Source organism: Musa acuminata, unplaced genomic scaffold (assembly GCF_036884655.1).
Source record: "Musa acuminata AAA Group cultivar baxijiao unplaced genomic scaffold, Cavendish_Baxijiao_AAA HiC_scaffold_1126, whole genome shotgun sequence".
Taxonomy (NCBI): domain Eukaryota; kingdom Viridiplantae; phylum Streptophyta; class Magnoliopsida; order Zingiberales; family Musaceae; genus Musa; species Musa acuminata.
Genome location: NW_027021339.1, coordinates 5,220,125 through 5,230,124, shown reverse-complemented (window position 1 = coordinate 5,230,124; position 10,000 = coordinate 5,220,125).

Sequence of the window (10,000 nt, the reverse complement as noted above, 5' to 3'; positions counted from 1 at the left end):
CTGGCCATTTTTGGCTGCGCGAGCGAGCGGCGAGCGGCGAACAGCGAGCGAAGCGAGAGGCAGCACCGTCCCTGCTATACGAAAGCCCCATCCAGCCCTGTGCCACCCGGGGGGTTCCAGGGTGCTGAGATGGCTGACGTTTTGCTCCGCTCTCGACGGTCACCGCGCAATGCAAGAACAGGCCAAAAACTGGCCAAAACGGCCCAAAAACGGGCCAAAACTGGCCATTTTTGGCTGCGCGAGCGGCGAGCGGCGGACAGCGAGCGAAGCGAGAGGCAGCACCGTCCCTGCTATACGAAAGCCCCATCCAGCCCTGTGCCACCCGGGGGGTTCCAGGGTGCTGAGATGGCTGACGTTTTGCTCCGCTCTCGACGGTCACCGCGCAATGCAAGAACAGGCCAAAAACTGGCCAAAACGGCCCAAAAACGGGCCAAAACTGGCCATTTTTGGCTGCGCGAGCGAGCGGCGAGCGGCGGACAGCGAGCGAAGCGAGAGGCAGCACCGTCCCTGCTATACGAAAGCCCCATCCAGCCCTGTGCCACCCGGGGGGTTCCAGGGTGCTGAGATGGCTGACGTTTTGCTCCGCTCTCGACGGTCACCGCGCAATGCAAGAACAGGCCAAAAACTGGCCAAAACGGCCCAAAAACGGGCCAAAACTGGCCATTTTTGGCTGCACGAGCGAGCGGCGAGCGGCGGACAGCGAGCGAAGCGAGAGGCAGCACCGTCCCTGCTATACGAAAGCCCCATCCAGCCCTGTGCCACCCGGGGGGTTCCAGGGTGCTGAGATGGCTGACGTTTTGCTCCGCTCTCGACGGTCACCGCGCAATGCAAGAACAGGCCAAAAACTGGCCAAAACGGCCCAAAAACGGGCCAAAACTGGCCATTTTTGGCTGCACGAGCGAGCGGCGAGCGGCGGACAGCGAGCGAAGCGAGAGGCAGCACCGTCCCTGCTATACGAAAGCCCCATCCAGCCCTGTGCCACCCGGGGGGTTCCAGGGTGCTGAGATGGCTGACGTTTTGCTCCGCTCTCGACGGTCACCGCGCAATGCAAGAACAGGCCAAAAACTGGCCAAAACGGCCCAAAAACGGGCCAAAACTGGCCATTTTTGGCTGCACGAGCGAGCGGCGAGCGGCGGACAGCGAGCGAAGCGAGAGGCAGCACCGTCCCTGCTATACGAAAGCCCCATCCAGCCCTGTGCCACCCGGGGGGTTCCAGGGTGCTGAGATGGCTGACGTTTTGCTCCGCTCTCGACGGTCACCGCGCAATGCAAGAACAGGCCAAAAACTGGCCAAAACGGCCCAAAAACGGGCCAAAACTGGCCATTTTTGGCTGCACGAGCGAGCGGCGAGCGGCGGACAGCGAGCGAAGCGAGAGGCAGCACCGTCCCTGCTATACGAAAGCCCCATCCAGCCCTGTGCCACCCGGGGGGTTCCAGGGTGCTGAGATGGCTGACGTTTTGCTCCGCTCTCGACGGTCACCGCGCAATGCAAGAACAGGCCAAAAACTGGCCAAAACGGCCCAAAAACGGGCCAAAACTGGCCATTTTTGGCTGCACGAGCGAGCGGCGAGCGGCGGACAGCGAGCGAAGCGAGAGGCAGCACCGTCCCTGCTATACGAAAGCCCCATCCAGCCCTGTGCCACCCGGGGGGTTCCAGGGTGCTGAGATGGCTGACGTTTTGCTCCGCTCTCGACGGTCACCGCGCAATGCAAGAACAGGCCAAAAACTGGCCAAAACGGCCCAAAAACGGGCCAAAACTGGCCATTTTTGGCTGCGCGAGCGAGCGGCGAGCGGCGGACAGCGAGCGAAGCGAGAGGCAGCACCGTCCCTGCTATATACGAAAGCCCCATCCAGCCCTGTGCCACCCGGGGGGTTCCAGGGTGCTGAGATGGCTGACGTTTTGCTCCGCTCACGACGGTCACCGCACCACGCAAGAACGGACCAAAAACAGGCCAAAACAGCCCAAAAACGGGCCAAAACTGGCCATTTTTGGCTGAGCGAGCGAGCGGTGAGCGGCGAACAGCGAGCGAAGCGAGAGGCAGCACCGTCCCTGCTATACGAAAGCCCCATCCAGCCCTGTGCCACCCAGGGGGTTCCAGGGTGCTGAGATGGCTGACGTTTTGCTCCGCTCTCGACGGTCACCGCGCAATGCAAGAACAGGCCAAAAACTGGCCAAAACGGCCCAAAAACGGGCCAAAACTGGCCATTTTTGGCTGCACGAGCGAGCGGCGAGCGGCGGACAGCGAGCGAAGCGAGAGGCAGCACCGTCCCTGCTATACGAAAGCCCCATCCAGCCCTGTGCCACCCGGGGGGTTCCAGGGTGCTGAGATGGCTGACGTTTTGCTCCGCTCTCGACGGTCACCGCGCAATGCAAGAACAGGCCAAAAACTGGCCAAAACGGCCCAAAAACGGGCCAAAACTGGCCATTTTTGGCTGCACGAGCGAGCGGCGAGCGGCGGACAGCGAGCGAAGCGAGAGGCAGCACCGTCCCTGCTATACGAAAGCCCCATCCAGCCCTGTGCCACCCGGGGGGTTCCAGGGTGCTGAGATGGCTGACGTTTTGCTCCGCTCTCGACGGTCACCGCGCAATGCAAGAACAGGCCAAAAACTGGCCAAAACGGCCCAAAAACGGGCCAAAACTGGCCATTTTTGGCTGCGCGAGCGAGCGGCGAGCGGCGGACAGCGAGCGAAGCGAGAGGCAGCACCGTCCCTGCTATATACGAAAGCCCCATCCAGCCCTGTGCCACCCGGGGGGTTCCAGGGTGCTGAGATGGCTGACGTTTTGCTCCGCTCACGACGGTCACCGCACCACGCAAGAACGGACCAAAAACAGGCCAAAACAGCCCAAAAACGGGCCAAAACTGGTCATTTTTGGCTGCGCGAGCGAGCGGCGAGCGGCGAACAGCGAGCGAAGCGTGAGGCAGCACCGTCCCTGCTATACGAAAGCCCCATCCAGCCCTGTGCCACCCGGGGGGTTCCAGGGTGCTGAGATGGCTGACGTTTTGCTCCGCTCACGACGGTCACCGCGCCATGCAAGAACGGACCAAAAACAGGCCAAAACAGCCCAAAAACGGGCCAAAACTGGCCATTTTTGGCTGAGCGAGCGAGCGGTGAGCGGCGAACAGCGAGCGAAGCGAGAGGCAGCACCGTCCCTGCTATACGAAAGCCCCATCCAGCCCTGTGCCACCCGGGGGGTTCCAGGGTGCTGAGATGGCTGACGTTTTGCTCCGCTCACGACGGTCGCCGTGCCACGCAAGAACGGACCAAAAACAGGCCAAAACAGCCCAAAAACGGGCCAAAACTGGCCATTTTAGGTTGCGCGAGCGAGCGGCGAGCGGCGAACAGCGAGCGAAGCGTGAGGCAGCACCGTCCCTGCTATACGAAAGCCCCATCCAGCCCTGTGCCACCCTGTCACGACCTTAGCTGGAATTGCCTAAGGCGTGCGGCACCCTTGCGGCCAAAGACGCGAACTTAGCTTGCGTTGCCTAAGTCGCGAGTCACCCGTGCGGCAAAGACGCGAACTTAGCTTTGCCTTGCCTAAGTCGCTCTTCGCCCTTGCGATCTTGCTCCGCAAGGATCAGCCCACTTTGTAACCTCTCGCAGGTCCCGAAGGACCTGTAAAAGAGAAAGAGAGTTAGATCGAAAGAACGAGCAACGGACACGTCCCGAAGTCTCGCGAAAAGGAAAGCTTTACAAGCAATTCGTCGAACACCTTGTGTGCACAAGAGAAAAGAGGGAGAGGGGGAAAAACAAGGCTTTCAAGGATGAACGAACAGCTGCAAGCCCACAAACAGCCGCTCACCTGGTCCCGGACGCAACACCAAGTTCCCGTAAAGGTCACGTACGAACTTGCGAAAGAGTGTTCAACGCCCGGTATATAACCGAAGCCCCATCCAGCCATGTGCCACCCGGGGGGTTCCTGGGTGCTGAGATGGCTGACGTTTTGGTGAGCGGAGGCAGCACTCCGCTCACCTCCCGCGGCACGCGAAAACGAAGCCGTTTTGGGCTGTTTTGGGGCTGTTTTGCTCGGTTCGGTGAGCGGTCGCTTTGCAACGCTGCAGCTTGTTCGAACTTACATATTTACAAGCAAAATGACCCAAAACCATGAGAAAACATGCTGTTGGGCAGCTGTACATGCGGGTGTGAGCGACGAACGGTTCGTTGAACGGAGTTGTTGCGGGTGCGCGACGACCGTTCGTGACATTCTCCCCCACTTAAACTGTCGACGCCCTCGTCGACGCTTGTTGGTAGGTGTTGATGACTTCTTCTTCATGTCGCAGGGCGTCTTCAGGCTCCCAACTGGCTTCAGTTCGGGGAAGCTTTCGCCACTTCACCAAGTACTCTGTCTGTTCCGCTCCGTTGGGTAGCTTTATCTTGCGATCCGCCAGAATGGTTTCCACTCGCTTCTCGTAGGAGGCTGTGATGGGAGGTAGCCGAGTTGGAACACTTCGAGAAGCGTCTTGCGGATCTGAATGGTAGGCCTTCAGGTTGCTGGCGTGAAGAACGTTGTGAATTTTGAACCACGCCGGCAGCTGCAACTTGTAAGAAACATTGCCTACCCTGCTGATAATTGGGAAGGGCCCTTCATACTTACGCACCAATCCTTTGTGGACTCTTTTCCTGAAGAATTGGAGTGATGCTGGTTGGAGCTTTACCAACACCAAATCGCCAACTTTGAACTCCTGTGGTCGCCTTCCCAAATCTGCCCACTTCTTCATCCGTTTTGCCGCCTTCTCCAAGTAAGCCCGCGCAATATCGGCATTTCGATGCCACTCCTTTGCGAAATGGTAGGCTGATGGACTACTCCCAGTATACCCAATAGCCATAGTGTGCGGAGTCGACGGTTGTTGTCCTGTGATAATTTCGAAGGGGCTCTTGTTGGATGCAGAGCTCCGCTGCAAGTTGTAGGAGAATTGGGCGATGTCCAACAGCTTCACCCAATCTCGTTGATTGGCACTCACGTAGTGCCGGAGATACTGCTCTAAGAGCGAATTTATTCTTTCAGTCTGACCATCCGTCTGGGGGTGGAGGCTTGTAGAGAAGTATAACTTTGATCCCAACAATTTGAATAGCTCGGTCCAGAACCGTCCCAGAAACCGAGCGTCTCGATCACTAATGATATTGTGTGGGACTCCCCAATACTTCACTACACCCTTCATCATCAGTCTGGCCGCCTCTTCAGCTGAACAGTGTAGGGGAGCAGCAATGAAAGTTGCATACTTTGAAAACCGATCGACCACTACAAGTATCGATCCAAGTCCCCCTACAGGTGGCAAGCTTGATATGAAGTCTAAGGAAATGCTCTCCCAAGGCCTTTCTGGTACGGGCAACGGCTCCAAAAGTCCCACCGGCTTCCGCTGCTCCACCTTGTCTTGTTGGCAAGTAAGGCATGTTCGAACATACTCCTCCACATCAATCCCCATTTTTGGCCAGTAGAAGGCCCTCTCCACGAGAGCCAACGTTCTGTGAATGCCGGGGTGTCCAGCCCAAAGGGAATCGTGACACTCTTTCAAGAGTTCACGCCTTAGATTGTCCACTCGGGGAACATAAACCCTATTCCCTTTTGTGTAAACAAGTCCCTCCTGGACCCAAAATCGTCGTGCCTTGCCTTCTTTGATGAGCTGCATCAGGATAACTGCCTGGGGATCACTATACAGTCCATCTCTGATTCGGGAAAGGAAGGTTGAGTGTAACTGACTTGCTTGGCCTCTGCCCTCCAGTTGTGCAGCATTCACGCACTCCACCTTCCGACTCAGCGCATCGGCCACGACATTCGCCTTCCCGGGCTTATATTCCATTGCCATATCAAATTCAGCCAGGAAGTCCTGCCACCGTGCTTGCTTTGGGGAGAGCTTCTTCTGAGTTTGGAAATAACTCAGGGCGATGTTGTCTGTCCTCAGCACAAATCGCGACCCGAGGAGGTAGTGTCGCCAAACTCGTAGGCAGTGGATCACCGCTGTCATCTCCTTCTCATGCACTGGATACCGCCTCTCGGTCTCGTTGAGTTTGCGGCTCTCGTAGGCCACCGGATGACCTTCTTGCATGAGTACTCCACCAATAGCAAAGTCCGAAGCATCTGTATGGACTTCAAAGGGCTCTCCATAGTTTGGCAATTTGAGCACTGGTTCTTCCAAAACAGCAGCCTTTAGATCTTGGAATGCTATCTCACATCTGTCAGACCACTTCCAAGGCTGCTCCTTCTTCAGCAACTCCGTCAGTGGAGTTGCCCGCTTCGAATATCCCGCGATGAAGCGTCGGTAGTAGTTGACGAAACCAAGGAAGGATCTCAACTCTGGCACCTTCTTTGGAGTTCGCCATTCCGCAACTGCTTGCACCTTCGACTTGTCCATCCGGATGGAGCCATCACCGATTCGGTGCCCCAAGAACAGGATTTCAGTTTGAGCAAAGTAGCATTTCTCCCTTTTTACGAACAAAGTGTTCTCCCTGAGAACCTTGAAAATCGTCCGAAGGTGCTTGACGTGCTCCTCGAGCGTTTGGCTGTAAACGACGATGTCGTCCAAGTAGACGACCACGAACTTATCCAAATACTCCTTGAATAGCTGGTTCATGAGAGTACAGAATGTTGCCGGAGCGTTGGTTAAGCCGAAAGGCATCACCAAGAACTCAAACGCTCCATATCTGGTCACACATGTAGTCTTTGCTTCATCGCCTTCAGCAATGCGCACCTGCCAATACCCCGACCGAAGGTCGAGTTTTGAGAAATACTTTGCCTTGCCCAATTGGTCGAACAAGTCCGCGATGAGCGGGATGGGATACTTGTTCTTCACTGTTACTTTGTTGAGGGCTCGGTAGTCGACGCATAATCGGAGACTCCCATCTTGTTTCTTCTGAAAGAGAACTGGAGCTCCGAAAGGTGCTTTTGAGCTGCGGATGAGACCACCGCTTAGCAGTTCACCTAACTGCTTTCTGAGTTCTGCCAACTCTGGCGGGGGCATGCGATAGGGTGGTCTCGCTGGAGGCTTCACTCCTGGCTCCAGCTCAATACTGTGATCCACGCCTCTGCGTGGCGGAAGAGTCTTCGGCAACTCAGGTGGCATAACGTCTTTGAACTCCTTCAGGACGTTGGCCACCACAGCAGGTTCTTGAATGGCTTCTTCATTGAGTGGCTCTAGCTTCATAGCAGCCACGAATGTTAGTTCGCCCTTTCGCACCCCTTTCTTCAATTGTAATGCCGAAATATGTTGGGGCTCCTTGGTTCCTCTCCGAGAGACGGGCACCACACAGGGGTCATCGCCTCCCATCATACATAGGGAATTCAAGAATGGCATCGGCACCAACTTCGCCGCGTGCATAAACTCCATTCCAAGAATCACTTGGAAGTCGTCTAGTGGCACGGCCATCATGTTGGTGGTTCCGCTCCAAGTCCCGATTCTGATGGGAACTCCCTTTGCCAATCCGGAGATTCGCCTGGCCTCCGAGTTCACTGCTTTCATTCGGCTTGGGCTCTTCTCCAATGTCAATCCAAGTCGCTGTGCTTCACGATCGGCTATGAAGTTGTGGGTAGCGCCCGTGTCCACCATTGCACGGGTCGTTTGGCCATTCAGCTTGATGTCCACATACATCAGTTCACTACTTCCTGCTTTTTGTGCCTTCGTCTTCGTGTTCTCCCCCACTTGACCCCGCATAGCGTTCAACAAACGCATTGCTCCCATTCGGGGTCCTTGCGACTCTTCATCGTCGCTGCTGGATTCAGAACTGCTTGAGCTAAGGGCAACAGCTTTGCCCTTGTCCGATCGGGGAGGGTGGATGGAAGCTGTCAAAGCGTTGAGTGCCTGCTTCTGTGGGCACTCCCTTACCATGTGCGGTCCTCCGCACAAGAAGCATCCTCCAGGTTTTGAGGCCTTGCCTTTTGGATTCGGCCCTTTGTGGGAGCTCTTCTTCTTCTGTTCGCCCCCGAGCTCCTTCCCTCGAGAATGTTTTTGAGGGCGATTGCTTGAAGATTGTTTCCTTCTCGCTGGGTCTTCGGAGGAAACGAAGTCGGTGAGCCTTTCTGCAGCTGCAATTGCCCCGACCACGTCGGTAACATTCCTTCGATTCAGCTCTTGCTGAGCCCATGGTTTCAAACCATCAAGGAAACTGAACAACTTGTCCTTCTCGGACATGTCCTGTATGTCCAGCATCAGTGCAGAAAACTGCTTTACATAGTCTCGGATGGTGGTACTTTGGCGGAGTTGTCTCAACTTCCTTCTTGCGACGAACTCTGTGTTCTCCGGTAGGAACTGAGTTCTCAACTCCCGCTTCAAGTCTTCCCATGTGTCGACTCGACACCGACCTTGTTGGATCTCCTCCCAACGAGTTCGCCACCAAAGTTTCGCATCTCCATTCAGATACATTGTTGCTATAGAAACTTTGGTATCTTCAGAATCGGGCCTCGTAGCTCGGAAGTATTGTTCCATGTCGAACAGAAAGTTCTCGAGCTCCTTGGCATCTCTGGCCCCTCCGTATCCATGGGGCTCAGGTGCCCTCAAGTTTTGTGGCGGTGCAACGCGGGTGTTGCCTCCTCCCGCATTTAGCGTTCTTGTGAGCATAGCCACCTTTGCCGTGAGTTCCGCGACAACGTCTTGTAAGTGCAGCACGGAGTCCTTGGTGTCATCGGACAGTCGGTCGACTAGGGCCTCGACCTTGTCGATCCTGGACTCCGCTTCCTCTTGCGAGCTCTCTACCCCAACAAGTCTTTGTTGGCCATGGTAGAGTTCCTCCATGCTCGCTTCAAGAACATCCAGGCGGGTTTCCGCCGTCGTGAGTCTCTCCTTATGACTCTTTTTCCCAGTTAGCGCACCAGATTGCGCTTCCTCCGCTCGCGGAGAGTTGCCAACTTCTCGCTCATCCTGTTCGCTGCCGCGATCCTCATGAGCGGCTCCAACAGCATGAGAGCGAGTGTGCACATGCAGCCCACCTGCGGCTGCTTGGGGCAAGGGTCCGGCCTGCCCCGTCTTGCTTGATTCGCCACGATGCTTTGCCATGGCGAAGTTGCGAAGTTCGTTCGCTGTTCGATCGAAGAGCTTGCCCGCTCTGATACCACAATGTCACGACCTTAGCTGGAATTGCCTAAGGCGTGCGGCACCCTTGCGGCCAAAGACGCGAACTTAGCTTGCGTTGCCTAAGTCGCGAGTCACCCGTGCGGCAAAGACGCGAACTTAGCTTTGCCTTGCCTAAGTCGCTCTTCGCCCTTGCGATCTTGCTCCGCAAGGATCAGCCCACTTTGTAACCTCTCGCAGGTCCCGAAGGACCTGTAAAAGAGAAAGAGAGTTAGATCGAAAGAACGAGCAACGGACACGTCCCGAAGTCTCGCGAAAAGGAAAGCTTTACAAGCAATTCGTCGAACACCTTGTGTGCACAAGAGAAAAGAGGGAGAGGGGGAAAAACAAGGCTTTCAAGGATGAACGAACAGCTGCAAGCCCACAAACAGCCGCTCACCTGGTCCCGGACGCAACACCAAGTTCCCGTAAAGGTCACGTACGAACTTGCGAAAGAGTGTTCAACGCCCGGTATATAACCGAAGCCCCATCCAGCCATGTGCCACCCGGGGGGTTCCTGGGTGCTGAGATGGCTGACGTTTTGGTGAGCGGAGGCAGCACTCCGCTCACCTCCCGCGGCACGCGAAAACGAAGCCGTTTTGGGCTGTTTTGGGGCTGTTTTGCTCGGTTCGGTGAGCGGTCGCTTTGCAACGCTGCAGCTTGTTCGAACTTACATATTTACAAGCAAAATGACCCAAAACCATGAGAAAACATGCTGTTGGGCAGCTGTACATGCGGGTGTGAGCGACGAACGGTTCGTTGAACGGAGTTGTTGCGGGTGCGCGACGACCGTTCGTGACAACCCGGGGGGTTCCAAGGTGCTGAGATGGCTGACGTTTTGCTCCGCTCACGACGGTCACCGCGCCACGCCAGAACAGACCAAAAACAGGCCAAAACAGCCCAAAAACGGGCCAAAACTGGCCATTTTTGGCTGCGCGAGCGAGCGGCGAGCGGCGAACAGCG